This window comes from Otolemur garnettii, unplaced genomic scaffold, assembly GCF_000181295.1.
Source record: "Otolemur garnettii isolate 467f Iridium unplaced genomic scaffold, OtoGar3 scaffold00178, whole genome shotgun sequence".
NCBI classification, from domain to species: Eukaryota; Metazoa; Chordata; class Mammalia; order Primates; family Galagidae; genus Otolemur; species Otolemur garnettii.
Genome location: NW_003852573.1, coordinates 78,042 through 98,574, shown reverse-complemented (window position 1 = coordinate 98,574; position 20,533 = coordinate 78,042).

Here is a 20,533-nt window from a genome sequence, read left to right as displayed (position 1 = left end):
GTGGAGTAGAAATGGGGAGAGAAATACCTGTCCTGCAGCACAGCAGTTTCTTCATGTCCAAACCCAGAGATTTCTTTCTTGAAGTAAAAGTTCATTTCATCCTCCTGAACATTTTCTGAATGCTTCTTGTTACAATAATCTGTAGTCTGAATATAACCATCTCCCTCTCATCTCAGGCACCTCCTTTCCAGACCAAATAATTCTGGTTCCGTCCACTCAGAGTGGGCTCCTTTCCCAGCCCCTGGACATGTAGGTGCTCCACTGTGGGCTCTCCCTATTCCTCCATTTCTTCTAGCTGGTTCCTCTATATGCCCACTCCAGTCCTGTGTATTCCCAGACAGCTTCCAAGGGGGGACTTTGATTCCTTCTCACTGCAGAGGATCAAATAGAGACACCTGCCTCTCCCAGGGGATCGAAGTCTCATCTCAAAGGCCAATGGGATGGGGTGTCAGGCATGTGTCTGTGGCTTGCTAACATCCCCAGATGTCCTTCCTGGCACAAAGAGTGGACCCTGCCAAGTAGGCACCCAGGGGAGGGTGTGGCTGTGCATCTTACTGGGGTTTTGTGTGCTCAGAAAATATTTGTGTGGCCAGGCGCAGTGGCTCACACTTGTAATCCTAGGACTCTAGGAGGCTAAGACAGGGAGGATCACTTGGACTCAGGAGTTTGAGACCAGCCAGACCCAGAGCAAGACACCCATCTCTACTATAAATAGAAAAATTAGCCAGGTGTTGTGGCAGGTAGTCCCAGCTACTTGGGAGGCTGAGGCAGGAAGACCACTTGAACCCAGGAGTCTGGGGTTGCTGTGAGCTAGGTTGACACCACAGCACTCTAGCTTGGGCAACAGAGCGAGACTCTGTCTCAAAACAAAAACACCCAACAAAACAAAACAAAACAAAAAAAGAATAACAAACAAAAGAAAATATTTGTGGTTTGACCAGAAAGGCAGGCTCCCCCTGATTCCTGGCACATGGGAAGGAACAGGAGTCTTGTCCACCTCTCTAGACCTTTTGTAAAGGAGCCAGCCCTGCCACTCGGTTCTCCACTGGAAAAGGCTGCAGGCGCGTCACGTGCACCTGCCGCATCCCAGCAGCAGAGGCCTGATTTTTTTTGATCAGCTGTAGTTCATTTGTAAATTATTAACCTTTCAAGAGCCAATATTTGCTTAGGGGTTTCTAATCCATCTCAAACATCAATGCTGTGCTTGGGAGATTGAGGGGTAGAGTGAAACAGGGAAAAGGATGATGCTTCCCATTTGGGGGGACATAAAATGTTCCCCGGCCAGCAGAAGGATGTGACCCAAAAGGAGAATGTGACCCAGCAGCAGTAGAACCTCAGCCGAGAGCTTTTCCCGTCTGGGGCCCAGGAGACCCAGCCCCGGGAGAACCCATGTAGGAGCAAGGGGCCTTGGAGCCCTGTGACCATATTTAGAGTCTTCTCTGCCCAGAACAACCCCCTGCTGGGCTGAGGCTTAGAAGGCCAATGCATTTCTAAGGATAAAAGAAAAGGGAGCTCTGGACTGTGCACTAAGAATACTTCTATGATATTAGAGCCTTGATTTGGATTCATAAGTGGGAATTTTGCTTGTCATCCCCTGTGAAGTCAATTTCCTTGCAAGTTTCTCCCATGAGATGGTAGGTACTTTGAGAGCAGAAGTGGTGACTTAATCACCTCTGAGGTCTCAGACTAGTACAAAGGGATTTATCAAGAACTCAGTGAAATTTTTTTTTCACCCAGTGAAAATTTACTTTTATTTTTTTTTTCATCCAGTGAAATCTTGCTGAATGAGATATTAACTCTAGTTCTTCATGGTTCTCAGGACCAAAGAGTCAGCCCTTATAAAAGCAAATCCATAATTCAACCCAGGCAAATACAATACAGGGTGGGGTGAGCCCAGCACAGGTCAGCCACTGAGTGCTGCACATGGCCGCGCGATCTGTCAGTAACATAGGGAGGTGAGGGTTGTGAAGACAGTCCACAAACTATTCTCTATTTTATAGGTCACCCTGGTGGCTCCAATAATCTCACTGAGCAGTTGGAGGCTGAAAATGATCCAATGTTTCTTTTGCTCAATGCACTATTTGACGACTGAGCAACGTAAGTTTACCAAAAGTGGAGGGGGGGGTTATCAGTAAGGGTATTAAAATGTAGGAAAGCAATCACCTTAACTTTTAATGAAATGACATACAATACTGGAGAGACTGTGTAGCAAGGTGAGAACAATCAGTAATTGATGCACGACGGACTTGAATTCTCGTCCAGCATTACTTCGTAGTACGCACCTAGGACAAAATTGTTTAACAACTCTGAGATTTGGTAAATGGGGACATAATAGTCATCTCATGGTGAGGACCAGGACAGGGCTCAGCCCTTAGTGAAGGGCTCAGCGACACCTCACCCCCATCATTCTCATCATCACTTCCACCTTGGAGACTAAGGGAGAAAATGTGCCTTTAGGGCCCTGGCGTACAATGGACACTTAATAGATGAAAGCCGGTTAGTACTAGTAAATATAGTTAGAAATGACAATACCATTTTAGGATGTGCAAAAAGCAAAACATCTCGTGGTTCAGACAAGCAAAGTCAGTCTATTCCAGGATACTGGGATCTTATATATGTTCCAGAAATACGGAGGCTACAAGAGAAAACTAACAGTTATTGAGCACTTACCTTGGGCCAGTTACCGAGCTCATGTCTTTACAAACAGTTTTTCCATTGGAGTTGATAATTAATCCTAACTTTGCAGGCTGGTCACCTGAATCCCACAGAAATTGTATTATCAGGAAGGGTATTAAAATTACTCCGACGGCCACACTAATAATGGAATAACTGAGATTGTTGAACTCCATAGCCTGTGCCCTTTGACTTTTCAGAATCTATCTTAATACAACAAACTTCCCGGAGCTTTCTGGAGCCCTCAGATGTTCTCCAATTTTTCCTTGGCTGTGCCTGCAGGAAGACATTTCTTGGCAGAGGCTGGGTATTTCTATTTGCCAAAAGAGCCCTCTCAGGGGGTCTGGCCTGGGGTGCAGCTTGACAAACATATGTGCAACTGCTGGGTGCCAAGCACCATGTTAAGATCTGGACTCACAAGATGGATGGGCCTGGTGGCTGCTGTCCTTAAGGAAGTCAGATCCCAGAGAGGCAGAGCACGCGTCATCAGATAATGTCAGCATAATGATGAGAGGCCGGGGCAGGATATCCACAGGGAGCACATAGGAGGGCACCAGGGGAGCCTGGATGTTGGCAAAAGATTTTCTGAAAGAGAAGATGTCAGAACTGAATGTTGAAAAGTTAAGAAGAGCCAAGTAAAGAAAAGTGAGGCAGGGTTCAGAAAGTGGGGAGAGTGGGAGCAAAGCTACAGAGGAGGGGCACAGCACAGAGCATGGGGGACTCCAGGCCGTATAGATTTAGCAAAGTAGGACATGCAATCCAGAAGTGGGCAGGCATCAAGCATCCAGGGCTCAGAAGTCCTTGAGTGCGCAGGTGGGAGCATGGGCTCTGTCCTGCACATGTTGGCAGAAGAGATAGAGGTAGAGAGTTTGGAGTTGAGGTGAGCCAGGCTGGAGGTAAGGGGACCTGCTGGCTGGCTACTGTCCTGGGGAAAGGATGATGAGGGCAGTCATGGTAGGAATGGGGAAGAATGTGGAGACTCAGGAAAGGCCAGGAGGCCAAGTCTTCAGGACTTGATAGTTGGGTATGGGAGGCGGGGAAAGACGGGATCAAAGATGACTTCTCAGATTTTTGCCTTAGACCACTAGGAAGATGATGGTGTGATTAACAGAATAGTAAGAGGTGGAGGCCTATGGGGAAATCTAAGGCATTGATTATTGTGTGTGGTAGATCTGGGGTCTGAGGGACGCCCAGGAGAGGATGCAAATGCAGCAGGCAGTGTGCCCTGAGACTGAAACTGATGAGGAGCTGGGGCTGGAGCCATCACTTCCTCTCAGCCACGTGCAAGCCCGTGCAACCCGACCTCGGTCACATCTCCATTTGCATGAGCAGAGTCCCGCTGCTGTGTCGAACACCAAGTTACTTGGCCTAAACTCCCACCCCCACCACGATGTCCCACCCTCTTTATTCTCGTTGTGCTATTCCCTTCTTTAGAAGTTCTTTAAACTTTCTTCACCCAGTGAATTCTTGCTCAGCTTTCAAGACTCAGCTCAGAGTTTGGGGATAAATATTCTACAAATAGCTGCCAGGATTCCGATAGTCTTCAAGACAGATACACAAGCTAGTTTTAAAAAATAACCAGGAGTTACACCGTCATTGGTCCTTTCTCCCAGCTTCTCTCTTTTCCCAGACTTCTTTCAAATCTTTCAGGGCCTACAGTTTTATACACAAGAATAGTGGCTGCAAATCAAGAAGCTTCTTGCCCAATGGGATTCTGCATGGAATAACCCCCAGGCCACCTGCACTGGGGTTTCTCAGCCACCCCACTGCAATTACATTGGCTTATTGAAAGTCAATCACAAGTCAAAATAACAAGCTCGTACAGACCACTGTTTTTTGGCCCAACAGCTCAAGAATCAATATTTTCTTTCCTTTCTTTCTGAGACAGAGTCTCACTATGGGGCCTTGGGTAGAGTGCTATGGCATCACAGCTCACAGCAACCTCAAACTCTTGGGCTTAAGCGATTCTCTTGCCTCAGTCTCCCAAGTAGCTGGGACTAGAGGCAGCGATCACAATACCCAGCTATTATTTTTTCTTTCTTTTTATTGTTGTAGTTGTCGTTGTTTGGCAGGCCTGGGCTGGATTTGAACCTGCCAGCTCTGGTATATGTGGCTGGCGTCCTTGACACTGAGCTACAGGTGCCAAGCCAAGAATCAATCTTTTCAATGGTAGAATCTATAAGGAAAATAAATGAAAAGGAAGGAAAAAGGGAAAAAGGAGAAAGGAAGGATGGCAGGGAGAGGAAAGGAAGGAAGAAAAGAGAGAGTGAGAGAAAAGAAAGCAAGAGAAGGACAGAAATGGGCACGAGGAAGGGGGAAGGGAGGGAAGAGAGAAACAAGGAAGGATTTATATTATGTACAGACTCTGCACACAAAGCTGTTGATCTGTAGATTAATTCAGCTTCTACTTATCAAGCATCTATCCAGTTCCAGATAGAATGGGCACCAGAGATACAGAGGCAAGTTTTGCAACGCTTGCAATCTGTGGGGGCGGAAAATTACCTAATGAATACACAATGGAATGATTGCTGTGTACAAAAGGCTATGGAAACAGAGAGGACAGAACAATTTTCTCTGGCTGGGGAGAAGCGCGGGTCAGGAGAGACATCACAGAGGGCTGACAGGAGCTTCTAAGCAGAGACGCTGGAAGGCTACCGTAAATGGAGATTAGCAGGAACAAAAGCTCGGAGCACTCACGCCTGTATTTTGGGGGGATTATTGAATACTTTGGCTCCCGGTTTTAGAGCCCAGTAGACTAGCTCTCTGAATATTTACTTTCTTTATTTGCTTTTAATAATTAAGCGTTAAGAAAGTGGCTTTGATAGTCAGCTTCACTCTCGGGGTTAATTAGATATTTCCCAATGACTTGCCAAATGCTTGCTTTTGTCCCAAGCCTGGTTCCTCCTTTCTTGCTCTTTCCCCAAACACTGATTTCTCCTGAGAGCTCTTGTTGGAGAATTGACTGGAGCTAATTATTCCAGATAATTAAGATTGCTAAGCAAAGCAATTTAATTCTTCCCATTTCTTTCTTTCTTTTTTTTTTTTTTTGGAGAAATGTTAATGTCTGCATAACATGCCATCAATAAAATTCCTTTTAAAAGGTTAAGTTGGCCGAGTGCAATATTGAATTGAGAACGACTAGGATCAAATGAAATCCAGTAAAGATATTTAGCAGAGTAATGAAGTTTATTCTGGGACAAATGGGTTTTTCTTATCAGAGTTTGCTTTTACTTGATGCAGGGTTGAAACGGGGAAGAATGAAGTCAGCCCAAGCCAAGTAAATTAAAAGAAGTTTGTTTTCAGCGACCTCCACTTAACTCTTGTACTTGCCTTTCACCCTCCCTCCTCCTCCTCCAAGCTTGGGTCCCTCTAAGCTAGCTATTCTCTCAAGTATCCCAAGAATAACAAACGTGTGATGATGATATATAGGTTAAAATTCAGATGATAACTTTAGAGCAGAAAGTGGAGAATACAGCATTGAAAATAACAACGAGAATTTGTCGTCAACATTTAAACAGTTGTAGATGCCACTCAAGTCCAGATTTCCAGCTTCTAGAAGCCTGGCCTTCCTGCATGGTAGCAATTGACGGGAACAGATCAGCCAGCACCTGTCTCCTTTAGGTGAGGCCTATGGGCTTCAGTTTACCAGCCCCCCCCACCCCCAGCCGTTTTCTCTCACCCTGTAGGCACTTAGGTTTAAAACCTCTCATGGAAACTAATCACCCCACTTTCTCCTTTCACTGTATCCAAACCAGCATTTTTCTCTTTTCTTGGGTAGATCTTAAATCTGTGATTGTGAAAACAATCCGATTAAACGAATCCATTTGCTGAGAGTAAATGACTGATAGTTTGCTTAGTCCCACCAGGGATATTGGATATTTCAAATTATTTAACTTGGATCCCTGACTTTTAACATTTTGGGCCTTGTATCAAAAAAAGAAAAAAAAGGGCAGAGGCACACTAGGTAGTCTAGGAGGAGTATCATTGGATAGTCAGGTTTTCCAGGGTTAGTTCCAAACACTCTTGCAGTTGCAGTGTCCTTTAATGGAGAGAGCCTGGGCTTTATACCCAGATCTGGGTTCATATCTGGACCATGGCTTGTTGTCTCCAGTGACCTCTACACTATTTCTGAACCTATTTCCACATCTGGGAAATCTACTCAGTTCCTTGTATTGAGAAGCCCTGCTGACCTGGCTTCTGGTAAAGCCTTTGAAAATCTAGTAGCTGCCCGAGAAGTGCTACTCTCTCCACTACCACCTTACTTTTATATGGGGATGGAGGTTGGACATTCTGAATCGTCTGAATGACTACAGAATCACTGCTTCACGTTTTAGTTCCAAAGTATTTTTAACCCTAACAAATGTTGGAAAAAGTATTCACTACTGGAAGAGCACATTGCTGACGTCAGTTGAGTCGGTGATACGCATACACAGCCATACTCCTAGCTAGGAATCGGACAAAGCATAAGTCGCTCATTCATTCACCTTTTTATCAGTGTACCCAATTATTGGACAAGTCTTTATCGGGTGCTATGTTCACCAACTTTCACTAGGTTATGTTATGGTGAGAAACAACCCCCAAACCCAGTGGCTTATGACCAAATACTTATTTCTTGTTCATTTTACATGCTGGTTGCTGGCTGGTTGTTGTTCTGCTCTTGTCTAAGCTGTATTCTGACTTCTGGGATCCAGGATGAAGGTGCAACCCCTATCAGAGACATGCTGTTGGCGGCAGGATGGTGGAAGGAGCTAGTAAAGTCGGAGTGCCTCGTAAAGCTTCTATCTGGAACTGGAAGACAGTCACGTCCATTCACATCCCATTGGTCAAAACAAGTAATGGAATCATGCGTGTTGATGGGAAAAGTACTGTTAGGAAACTGTCGCATGTCGCAGCAATGGGGAAGAACAGTTAATCCACTTAGACGGAAGGCATTTGAGGACACTATTGTCTTAATCTGCTCTGTAGTGCTGTGACAGAATACCTGAGACAGAGTAATTTATAAGGAAAAGAGGTTTATTTTATTTATTTTTATTTTATTTTGAGACAGAGTCTCACTCTGTCGCCTAGGCTAGAGTGTAGTGGCATCAGCATACCATAGCAAACTCAAACTCCTGGGCTCAAGTAATCCTCTTGCCTCAGGCTCCCAAGTAGCTAGGACTATAGGCACCTGCCACAACACCAAGCTACTGTTTTCTAGTTTTAGAGAGATGGGGTCTCACTACTGCCCAGGCTTTTCTCGAACTCCTGAGCTAAAGGAATCCTCCCACCCTGGCCTCCCAGAGCACTAGGATTACAGGCGTGAGCCACCTCATCTAGCTGGTTTATTTTATTTAGATCACAGTTCTACAGGCTGGAAAGTTCAAGGGCATAATACTGGCTTCTGATGAGGGCTTCCCTGCTGCATCATACTATGACACAAGGTGGAAAGGGAAGGGTTTTTGTGTTTGAAGGGCTGAGACATTGAGGGGTATGCTTGCTTTAGAGCAGCCCACTTCTGTGGAAATCAATCCGTTTCTGCAAGACCCTTGAAAGACAGAGAGAGAGCTCACTATAGGCCGTTTTCAAGTTACAAACATCTGATTGATGTACAACTTAAAGTACTTATGAACAGGGGCTGTTAACAGGTAAAGGCACCTGTTCTAACTTACATGCAAATTCAACTTAAGAACAAACATACAGAACCTATCGTGTTTATAACCCAGGAACTGCCTGTACTATGAGCACTTTGAACACCAAGACACCTACACAGCTGAGGGCCCATGGCCCAGATACCTCCCAGTAGGTCCTACCTATCAGCATGGCTACACCAGCAATTAATCTTCAACCTGAGTTTTGGTGGGGACTAACCACATCAAAACTGTAGCATTTTACCCTTGGCTTCCCAAACTTATGTCCTAATTACATGCAAAATGTAATCATTTAATTCCAAGAGACCTCAAAGTCTTAATTTGTTCCAGCACCAACTTAAAAGTCAAAAGTCCAAAGTCTAATCTGGGACTCAAAGGAAGTTCCTTCTAGCTATGAGCCTATAAAATTAAAAAAAGAGTTATTTACTTCCAAGATATAATGGTAGATCAGGCATATGGTAGATATTCCAATTCCGAAAGGCAGAAATAGGCCAAAAAAAAAAAAAAAAGGTATAACAAGTGTCAAGCAAGACCGAAAACTAGCAGGACAGACATTAAATCTTAAAGCCCCCAAATAATTTCCTTTGACTATGTGTCCTACATCCTGGTTAGAGGAATGGGCTGTCAAGGTCTTGGCCAGCCCTGTCCCCATGACTTTGCTGGGTGAAGTTCATGGGGCCACTCTCACAGGTTGGAGTTTTATGCTGGGGGCTTTTTCAGACTGAAGTTGCATGCTGCTCATGGCTCTTCAGTTCTGGAGTCCCAGTGCAGCCCTACCTTTGTAGCTCCACTAGGCATTGCCCTAATGGGGACTCCCTGTGGCTTTGCACTTGGCATTGTCCTGGTAGAGGCTCTCTGCCATGCTCTACCCCCTGCAGCTAGTCTTTGGTTGGTCCCACAGGCATTTCTGTACCTTCTTTGGGATCTTGGTGGGGGAAGCCATGCCTCATAGCTCTTGCATTCTGAAGGCCTGAAGAATTAACCCCACATGGGTGACTACTAGACTTACTGCTGTGCCCTCTGAAACAGTGGCATGAGCCTCAGCTGGAGCCACCTGAGCCACGTCTGCTCTAGCTGGAGTGGCCAGGATGTGGGGAAGTAGCACCTGGAGGGAACGTGAGACAGTGATGCCCTGGGTGCCTTGGTGCCATTCTGTCCTAGGCTTCTGGGTCTGTGATGGTAAGAGCAGCTGCAGAAACCTTTGCAATGCTGTCAGGGCCTTTCCCCATTGTTTTGACTATTAGCACCTGGCTTCCTTTTGGCTATGGTTATCTCTTTAGCAAGGGTTTTTCCATGGAAGCCTTGGATTCCTCCCCTGAAAAGGTTCTTTTATTTTCTACCATATGACCAGGCCATGAATTTTCTAAATCTTTCTGCTGTGTTTCCCTTTATCCTAGAAGTTCACTGTAATCAGCTAGAAGTAACTATGCAGTAGCCTAAGTGCTTTGCTACTTAGGAACTTCTTTCACCAGATTTGCCATTTCATCATCTTAACTTTGGCCTTCCACCGAACCCTAGGGCATGCACATAATGCAGCAAAGTTCTTTGCAGTGACTGTACAGCAAGGGCAACCTCTGCTGCGGCTTCCAAATCAATACTCCTTATCCTCCTCTGAGACCTTATCACAATGGCCTCTACTGTCCATGTTTTTATCAGCATTTTGGTCATGATCACGGAACTGATCTCTAATAAGTTTGAAACTTTCCCTTCCCTTTTTGTCTTTTTCTGAACCCTCACCAGAACACCTTTAATGTTCCATTTGTGGCAAAACAGGCATTTTCTAGTCGGCTTCTCCCAAGTTTTTCAACATCTGCCTACCACCCCGTTCTAGCCATTTTCACGTTCACAGGTATCCTTTTTAGCAACACGCCACTCCTGGTACTAATTTTCCATCTAAGCTTGTTTTGTGTTGCTGCTATGGTTTGGATATGGCATTTTTGTCCCCTACCAAATCTCATGTTGAAATTTAATTCCCAGTGTGATGGTGTTGGGAGATGGGGCCTAGGGGGAGGTGTTTGGGTCTTGAGGGTAGATCTCGTGTGAATAGATTTATGCCCTCCCTTGAGGGTGTGTTGGTTCTTACTCTATCAGTTCCTGAGAGAGAGCTGGATATTACAAAGAGCCTGGTGCTCACCCTCCCTTGGCTTCCTCTCTCACCTTGTGATCTCTGCATAGCCACATCTCTTCACCTTCTGCCATGAGTGGAAGCAGCCAGAGCCCCTCACCAGATGCCTGGTCTTGAACTTCCCAGCTATCAGAATCACAAGTGAAATAAACTTTATTCCTTTATTAATCACCCAGCCTCCTTTTTTCTTTCACAGAAATACAAAATGGACTAAGAAAATTGCTGTAAAAGAATACTCAAGACTGGAAAATGTATAAAGAAGAGAGGTTTATTTAGCTCAAAGTTCTGCAGCCTGAGAAGTTCAAAGTTCAATTACTTAGAACTGGCACTGGCTTCTGGCAAGGGCCAGAGGGCATGTGCAAGAAGGGCCAATCACAAACAAGGTGGGCATGTGCAAAGGGGCCAATCACAGAGAATGCCTTTGCTTTATAACAAGCCACCCTTAAGAGAAGTAATCCATTCCCTTGAGAACTACTCCAGCCCTGTGAGAGTGAGAACTCACTCACTATTGTGAGAACAGGACCAAGGCACACACAAGGCAGGGCCCCCATGACCCAGACCCCTCCCATTTGGTGGGAGGGCCTGTTTCCCTGTGCTAGTAATTAAACTTTAACATGCATTTTGGCCAGGACAAAGCAACCACATCCCAATCATAGCAACTCTGCTAAGTGCTGGGCATGAAAGGAAGGATGAGATATCTCCCTTTCCCTGAAAGAGTTCATGGCTTAATGAGGAAAAGAGACATGCAAACAATTATAGTGAAATGTAATTAATGGGCATAATAGCTCACAATGATCATTGTCCTAAGTAATTTACATTTATTATTCTTTAATCCTCACGCAACTCTGTGAAGTAGGAATTGTTATTATCACCATCTCATTAGTGAGGAACAGAGACACCCAGCAGTCAGGAAGGATCACAGCCAAGATCAGGCAAGTAATAAGTGGCCACAATTAGAACTGAAGCTGGGTTATCTGCCTCAGGAATCTGTTTGCGTAGCTGCAGCACCAGACTGCCCCTCTGGGTGCAATGGTAGAGCGTCACAGAGGCCACCTAGAGAAATTCCTTTTTTCCTCGATGTCTACCTCTGTCTCCCTAAGGCAGAGGTGCTGAGTGTGGGGCAGGGGCCAGTGGGCCCTGAGTTGATAAAAGAGACAACCCGTCTGAACAGATTGCAGCATTTTCTACTGAATCACACTCTATCCCCAGGTCTGCAGAAGCACTGAGCGTTTTTGTTTTCCCTAAGAAGTAGAATGTTGGCAGCTTTATTTTTCTCAGGGGTATGGCGCTGAATGTTATTTATTGTTCTGACTCTGAATTCAGTGCTGTCTTTTTTTCTGTTTCCTGCTGACAGGTGATTTGCTCTTGAACAATTAACAGATTGAAGACTGCGTTCCATCTCCTCGCAGGCTCCCGCCAGGCACCCTTGGGAGCACAGGAGGAGAAAGGCTTTCTTCTTGATCCCATTACTGCTGCCCAGCATTGAGAAGGATTAATTATCCCACCAGGTTTTGCTTCATTACCAGGAAGAAAGAAAACCCAGCGATGGTGAATTCAAACATTGAACAGGCAAAAGATTCCGTGTTTGGGCACCTTAAGAGCATTTCTGTGTCTTAGCTGGGCCGTGTGGTGAGGAGGAACGTGGGGTGTGGTGCAGAGGGAAGTGGGGTGAGCTGGCCCAAGGTACACACCCTCACAGCCTTGTTTCTCCTTAGAGTTCTCACTTTGATCTCAGACACTGACCTCCTACTATGAGCTAAGCCCCTCAGAGCCCCATCAGGAATGGTTCCTTGTGCCTTTGGAAGCTCACTGTCTAGAAGGAACTGGGGAGCACTGTCATACTGAATTCCCAGGGCTGTTGTGAGAATTAATTAAATGTGGTACCTTGTGCAAAAGTACTCTGTAGCTGATCATTATGTAAATGTTAGTTATCATAGTGTTTGATGTTCAGGCATTCAAACAATTATTGAGCACTTATTAGGGCAAAGGACTACATGGAGCTGGATTTTATGAAAGAATTCAAAGACATTGGTTTTGCAGTTCAAGAGGTCTAATGTAGCACAGCAGTTAAGACACACACATGGAATAATTTAATGACAAAGTTAAGGCCTCAGAAGTTAGAGCCTCATCTCACATGCTAACCATGGCTGGCTGGTTGTGGCCATCTGGAGTTTTACGCTGGAAAGGATTCTGAAGCTCTTTCTGAGCTCAGAACGAAAGGATATTGTAGCAGATTAGCAGCGAATGCCATCGTCACAACTGGGCATGTGGTAATATATGTGCTAAGCATTTATTTTTATTTTTTAAATATTTTTTAATTTCAGATCAATATGATGGTACAGACAATTAGGTTACAATGTTTGCATTTGTTAGGTAAAGTCCCTGTTGTAGTTGCCTCCTGCACTCAGGGGGTCTGCCCTATACCCTAACATTGTGCCCATTAGGTGGGAGCACACCAGCCCTCCGCCCTCTCCCCCCTCCCCTTCCCCCAACATGAATTAAATTGAGTTTTTCTCATGTGTGGGAGTGTATTAGGTCGTCTACTGGCTTCATAGTAGTACTGAGTACATTGAATACCTACTTTTCCATTCTTGTGATCTTTTACTAAGCAGAATGTGTTTCAACTCCATCCAGGTTCATAGGAAAGATGTAAAGTCTCTATGCACATATGGTGAGTATTGATGTTGCTGGATACTAGATAGCAAATGCAATAATAAAAATATCTTTTATAGTATAATAATAAAAATAATAATGAAAAGAACTTTTACAGAATAATAATTTAGTAAAGGTTGGTATCAGCAGGGCTTGTATGGCAACCCAAGTATATAGAGGAGCTAAAAGCTGAGCGTGCCTTGAATTATTGTAGGACTTTAGTTGAGAGAGAAGACTACTGTAGAATTCAGGGTATCCCGTGGGAAGTGGATGGTACAGTGTAAGGAATCCTGAGTCTGATTCAAAGCCTGGTTCTCTTAGAGGTGAGCCATGTGGCTTGGACTACTCCATCTCCTATGGTCTAAGAGTTTTCATATATAAAATTACAGAGCTTGCTTTGATGATTTTAAAAATTCTTTTCTAATTCTGAAACACTGTTCATCTGTAGGCTCGATAAGCATTTATCAAATTGTATTTCCTGGACCAATGGTCCCATGGGGTCTTTTGTGACAAATAAATTTTGCCATCAAATGGTTTTGGGAAATTCTGAATTTTATATTCTTGTTGATTCCTATTCCTCTCCTTCCACTCTTTTTGAATCCACTCTGATTGGTCTTTAGAGTTGGTGTTTGTTTTGATTATAATCGTTATTGTGCCTGTAGTAAAGATGTGAAAAGTCAGATCCACAGACATCTCAACATAAAAGGCATGTAGGTAATAAAGATCACTGCAGAGATGATAAATGTTTTAAACTGAAAAATGGACAGTTAATCAAAGGGACTATTGGTGGAAGGAGAGCTTGGGCCATGTTGGTGGACACAGAGCAGGGCTGGGAGGGAGTATTATCCTGCAGGCCAGGGACCTCAGGGGTGCAGAAAGAGATGCATCTAGATTACTCATAGCTACAGAAGTTTACTGCACAGTTATTAGAACAGGTCAAAGTAATGGAGTACTTCCCTCAGCTGCAGTACCAACAACACAACGCTAGGGTCTACGGCTATGATTTTCAACCTGTGTGCTGTGGCACACTTGTATGCCCTGAGAGGACCTTAAGTGTGGTGTGAAAATTTTTAAAGATCATTGGTTAAATTATTTTCAAAAGAAGTTCAAAGCACAGTAAGCATAATCTTTTTTTTTACTCTTTTAAAAAATCAACATAATTTAAATGTTCCATGGAAAATTAACTATATAGGTTCAAGTGGGCGCTGAGATAGAAAAGGTTGAAAAACACTGGTCTACAGACACCAACCTTCTTGATTTTCCCAGGAAAGTCTTACACAAAAAGAGTTGGGTGTTGTTTGGGGTACTGGTTTTCTTTTCCCTAGGATGGACAACTAGGTTTATAATAATAATAAATATATTTGCTGCCAGTAATTTTTGATGACTTCTTATGGACAGAGGTCCAGTTAGTCTCCTAGTAGGTGGCTCATCTCCCAGCACCCATCACATGTAAGGGAGTCTCTGGCTTGTCCAACATTGCTTGGTGCACTCAGCTACTGCTGGCTAACTTTGGCTCCACTTCTTAATAGAATACACTGAGTTCAGTGGAGAAAAGCAGAGGAGACCACGTTCATCAGACTGTTACCATATTCATGAGATGGGATGAAGACTTATGAATTCTTTCCTCAATCCATCAAGTACAGAGGGAAGATGATGAGGTCTTTCCTCAGGTGACTGTAAGGGAGGGTGAATGTTTAGGTGGAGGAGTATTTATAAAATGGAAAGATTTGCCTCTGAGCAAGAAAAATTTCTGGATATTATTGTTTTTTAAATATCTAGTGAAATTCTGTAGGGGATTACTGAGGAAGGACTCAAGAGAGAGATGGAGAGAAAAGAGGAAAAGTGAAGGTGGGGGAGGAAAGAGAAAGAAGGGGAGAAAAAAGAGGGAGAGAGTGAGAGCAAGAGGGAGAGAGAGAGATTGTCATAACCCATCTTTCCCACTCCAACCTAGGACAGTAGAATCTTCCATTATTACAGCTAAAAGAGTAGAGCTTGTGAACAGCTTATAATACATTAACAAAAATGGTTCCAGCTTCCCATACTGGAATCTACTGGAAGGTGCAGTAGATTTAGGGACCTATAACTTGAAACAACTCTTTGCCTTCCAGCCAACAACATGCATTGTGCAATGTCAATGTCATTTCACAGAGAGGCATCTTTACTGGGAGCATTTGAAACTCAGGCCAGCCTGACTCCAGAAGGTGCCAAGAAAGGCAGATGGAGACCTAGTTCTTGGGTTTTTCTCCTCCGGGCTCCACCATGAGATCACGGGCAAGTGAACTTTGTTTTTCCAACCTTTAGAACAAAACAAAAATTCACTATCTTTTTGTTAAAAGAAGCTGAGGAGGTGAGGGATGATGCAGATGCCTTCCAGCCTGCTATTACCCAAGATTTCCAATCTTCCTGGTCTCTCAAAAGTCAAGAGGATCCACTCTGCTGACTTCAGGGGTAGTGACTTGATATACCAGCATATAGCAAGGGACTGCAAAGGCTTCCCAGACTCTGAGCAAGTCATAAAGCAGCCCTAGAGAGCCCAGTAAGAGATGAGATGCACTTCAGCTTCCAAATCTCATTTCCCTTGCACTTATCCATGTCCATGAGGGCTGAAACCTGGACATAAGGTGGAGACAGATGTGGTGGGTTGGGACCTGGGGAGAGTTGCATGGTAGATGTGGTCTGTCCTCAGGACCTGATCTTATATCTTAGAAAGTGAATGATGACATCTGGAGTGATAGTCCTCAGGAGTGTCTGTTAAAATTCACCAAAGCTTTGTGCTGTAAGGAGTCCTGGCAACAATGGGAGGAATATTTCGGAAGAGCCAAAAGGTAAAGGGACTGGGATGGGGCACTGAGACAGACCACCACGAGCTGTGTTGTTGACAACAAGAACTGAACCATTTGTTAAGGTCCAACTGTGCACTGCTGCTGAAGTGGGATATGCATTTGGAAGATGAAGTCCAAGTTTACATCTTTCACTGTGTCTAATCCTTTGGATCCACCTACCTGTTGGTCTTGAACAGGTCTAAGACTGTAATGAGGCCCAAGCACCATTAGGTGGCGATACACGAATGCCTTTTTTGTCTGCTCCTAAAAGAAGAGTGCTTTAGGTTTGTCAGGCTTACAAGGGGATCTATCCATGCTCTCTGCAGCTGCAGAGCAGCTTCAGCACCCATGAGTGCCAGCTGCACGTAGTGTAGCTGTGGGGGTCCCTTGGCGTGTGCACGGGTGCACGTGCACTGATGCTCACTGGGGTGTATTTTTACTTCAGTGTCAGTAACCAGCAAATGAGGCATCAGGGACGCACAGGCAGCAGCTGACCCCTCGGAGCCACGCTCTGCTAACTGAATTGCCTCTGCCTTCTCTGCTTGATCTTTAATGGAGGAAAATAATCGAATTTGATTTCCCGGAGCTCTCCAGGGTAGCTGACTTCAGGGCAAGCTCACATTTCCAGAGGTGATGCCGAGTTTCCCATCTGTAAAAGCCTCTTAGCGGCCCCCTCTGCCCTGGACAGACTGGGCTCCTTCCACCTTCCCTTCTCTGCCTCTGTGCTGCAGTTCTGAGCTGCTCCTGCCTTCTCCCCTCTTGCTGATACCACTTTGTGCCTAAGGACAGGACTTGCACCAGCCTCCTGTACAAGTATGGTGTGCCCAGAGGCAAGGGAACAAAATCAGCCTTTCCCTGCTTTTCTGGGTGCAGAGGGCTTGTTCTGGGGACAGCTGGAGGAGGGACACACTTTTGTTTATAAGTCAAAACAAAGGTATAGGAAAAGACCTTCTAGTGAAAGAAAACACTTAAAACTGCTGAAGAATTTGTTTCATTCTGCCCTTGGTGATCACCTGTCAGAGAATTTCTGTGATCTTCTTTTGGTTACAGAGTCTTCAAACTGAGAGCCAAGGAAAGAATTTCACACGTATTCCTTGAATTTCTAGATAGGGTACAGCCCTGAGGCCAGCAGCCACAGGGGAGGCTCAGCCTACAAAACTAAAGAGTTTTGAGCTCTGAGGTAGATTTTACCTAATTAGAGACCCATGGACCATCCTACTCCCCAAACACACTCAGCGTGATAGATGGCGTCCATGTGTGTGACACACTCCAGTGACTGGGCCAGGGTCAGGCATGGCTGCCTATGTGGGCAGAACCAGCTTTCCCTTCTTTCCTGTGTGAAGAAACATAACAGGATTGACGGGTGAGTGATCTTATAAGAATACTACAGAATCTGCTCCATTTTATGCATTTCCAGAATTTGAGGTTACTTAGGCTAATGGATAAAAATGGTACACAAATGATTACAGCAGGAAGCCAAATATGGAAAATGAGTGAAGAAACAACACTTAGTGAAAAATCAGGCTCAGAAGAGGGAACAATTGCAACCACTTAGGAGGAGGAAATTGTGCACTGGTAAAGGGCCCCCTCTGTAATAAGCTTTGAAGGAGGGATGATATTTTTTAAAAAAATCTTTCTTGAGATGTACTTCAAATACTATGAAATTCACCCATTTAAATCATACAATGCATTTTTTTTACTATGTTCACAGCAATGCAGTCATCACCATCATCTAAGTTTAGAACATTTTTGTCACCGCCACAAGAAACCCTGCACTAATGCCCATCATCTCCCTTCCCCCTCACTCTCCAGCCCTCAGCAGTCACTAATCAAGTTTTTGTCTCTGTAGATGTGCCTATTCTGGATGATTCACATTAGTGGCATTCGGTCTTTTGTGACTGGCTTCTTCAATTTAGCATAACGTTTTCGAGGTTCATCCATGTTGTAGAATGTGTCAGTATTTCATTTCATGGATTTGTTTTTTGTCTTTAGTTTTTTTTTTTTTTGAGACACAATCTCACTCTATCCCTGAGACTAGAGTGCAGTGACATCATTATAGCTTCCTGCATCCTCAGAGTCCTGGGCTCAAGAGATCCTCCTGCCTCAGCCTCCCTAGTAACTACAAGTGAGTGCTACTATGCTCAGATAATTTTTCTATATTTTATAGAGACAGGATCTTGCTCTTTCTCAGGTTGTTCTTGAACTCCTGGCCTCAAGTGGTCCTCCCACCTCTCTTGCCTTGGCCTCCCAGAGTGTTAGGATTACAAGTAGGCATGAGCCACTGCACCCAGACTTGTTTTGTTTTATGGCTGAAACATATGCCATTGTATAGATATTCCATGTTTTCAGCTGTTATGTGACAATGGAGCAATAAATATTTATGTATATGATTTTGTAGGACATGTTTTCATTTGTCTTAAGTATATTCCTAGGAGTGGAATTGCTGAGTCATGTATTATCTCGATGTTTACCTTATGAGGAGCTGCCACACTGTTTTCCAAAGTGGCTGCACCTTATTACATTCCCACCAGCAATGAATAAGGGTTCAAATTTCTCCATGTCCTTGTTATTATCTGTCTTTTCATGATAGACACCCTGGAGGTGAATTGATACCTCATTGTGGTTTTGGTTTGCATTTCCCCAAAGACTAATGATGTCCAGCATCTTTTCATATGCTTAATGGCTATTTGGATGTTTTTGGAGGGACAAATGTCTTCAAATCCTTGCTCACTTTTTAATTGGGTTGTGCTCTTATTATTGAATGGATGAATGGATGCGTTTTTGAGAGGCAGAATGCAGGAGCAAAAGCTTAGATATGAAAAAGTGGGCATTTGTGAAGAATGGGGGGTAAAAGAGATTGGATGTTTGGATTGAGAATATAAGAGTAGTATTTGCATAGGGGATATGAATCTGCATTTGACAGAGATGCTCTGAAATTTCTCTGATTATCTATCAATTGGAGATAACAATGAGATAAAAGAGATAAAGAACTAGTATTTGTATACAGGATGTGTACATAAATAGAAGCTGATGCCACTGCTGTTATTGGATGCCTACAAGGGGCTGGTCACTGTCCAAAAGCATTATATACATGTTAATGGAAAAGGACCCAAATTCTGTACAATAATTTAAAGAGGGTTATTCTGAGCCAAATATGTGTAACTGTGGCCAGGAGAGCCATGCCCAAGAAGGCCTGAGCAAGTGGTCTTGCTGTGGTTGGGTTATAGTTTGGTTTTATACATTTTAGGACATTACTTGTTGTAGATAAGCTGAAAGATCCTTCAATTTGCAATTGGCTAAAGAAATGAAGCTTTGTCTAAAGGCTTGGAATGCTTTAGATAAGAAAGTCTGTTAAATAGAGAGACACAAGCCAACCAATCTCATGTCTTCTGCTGAGGAAATTGATGGCCTGCAGGTGTGGTTTAAGCTTTGTCTTGCATAGCCTTATACCTGTTATTAATGAGTTATAATGGACATCTCCAGGAAGGGAGGAGGACATGAGGAGGCATGTGTGACCTCCTTTCTCATGAGCAGCAGCTCAGCTTTGGGGATTTCTGGGGTCACTTTTGGTCAAGAAAAGGTCCATTCAGCTTGGAGGAGGAGGGCTTAGGATTTTATCTTAGTTCACACATATGAGCTTATTTAAACCTAACCTCTCTGCTTATTTTCCCACTTTTCAGATAGGGGAAAATAATCATCAGCAAACTTAAGTAATTTTCCCCAGGTGACCTGACCATAATGGTAAAGGCAAACTTCAAACCCAGGCTTCTCAGCCTCTGTAATGCCAGGGGAGCTACACAAGTACTGCCTGAGAGATCAAAGTAGGAAGGAAAGTCTGGGGATTTTTGTGTTGTACAGGACCTTGACCATTTAGAAAATGTGTGTATACTTCATTTGGAGGAATTGAAAAGTTAGCAGTTTTGAGAAGAAGAAATTAGAAAGTACATTCTGGAGAGATAAAAGAGGATAGTTGGAAAAGAAGGGACCAGGAGCTGATAGACAGTATCAGAGGCTATTTAAAAAGTCCCAGTGAAGGACAAAGAGGCCAGGACTTGACTGAGTCACAAGGAAGCAAAGAAGGAAGACAGATATGCAGTGGTGTGCTGGAGCCAGCCAGGAACACCTTGCAAGAACCAGTTGTTAAATTTTTGGCCAATTGTTAAATGTGAACATTATTACAGATTGAGCTATGTAAACTTACATTTAAAATTTTATATTATTTTCTTTGAAGCTACTGTGTCCCATCCAAGTACTAACCAGGCCCAACACTGCTTAACTTCTGAGATCAGACAAGATTGGGCATGTTCAGGGTGGTATGGCTATAGACCCTTTGAAGCTACTGTCAAGGGGATTGTGTCCTTAATTAGCTTCTCATCTTGGTTGTTATTGGTGTATACAAAAGCTACTGGTTTATGGACATTGATTTTATATCCTGAGACATTAGTGTATTATTTGATCACTTCCAGGAGTCTTGTGGTGGAATCTTTGGGGTTCTCTAAGTATAAGATCATATCATCAGCAAAGAGGGAGAGTTTGACCTCCTCTGCTCCCATTTGGATGCCCTTTATTTCCTTCTCTTGCCTGACTATTGGCTAGAACTTCCAGCACTATGTTAAATAGTAGTGGAGATAGAG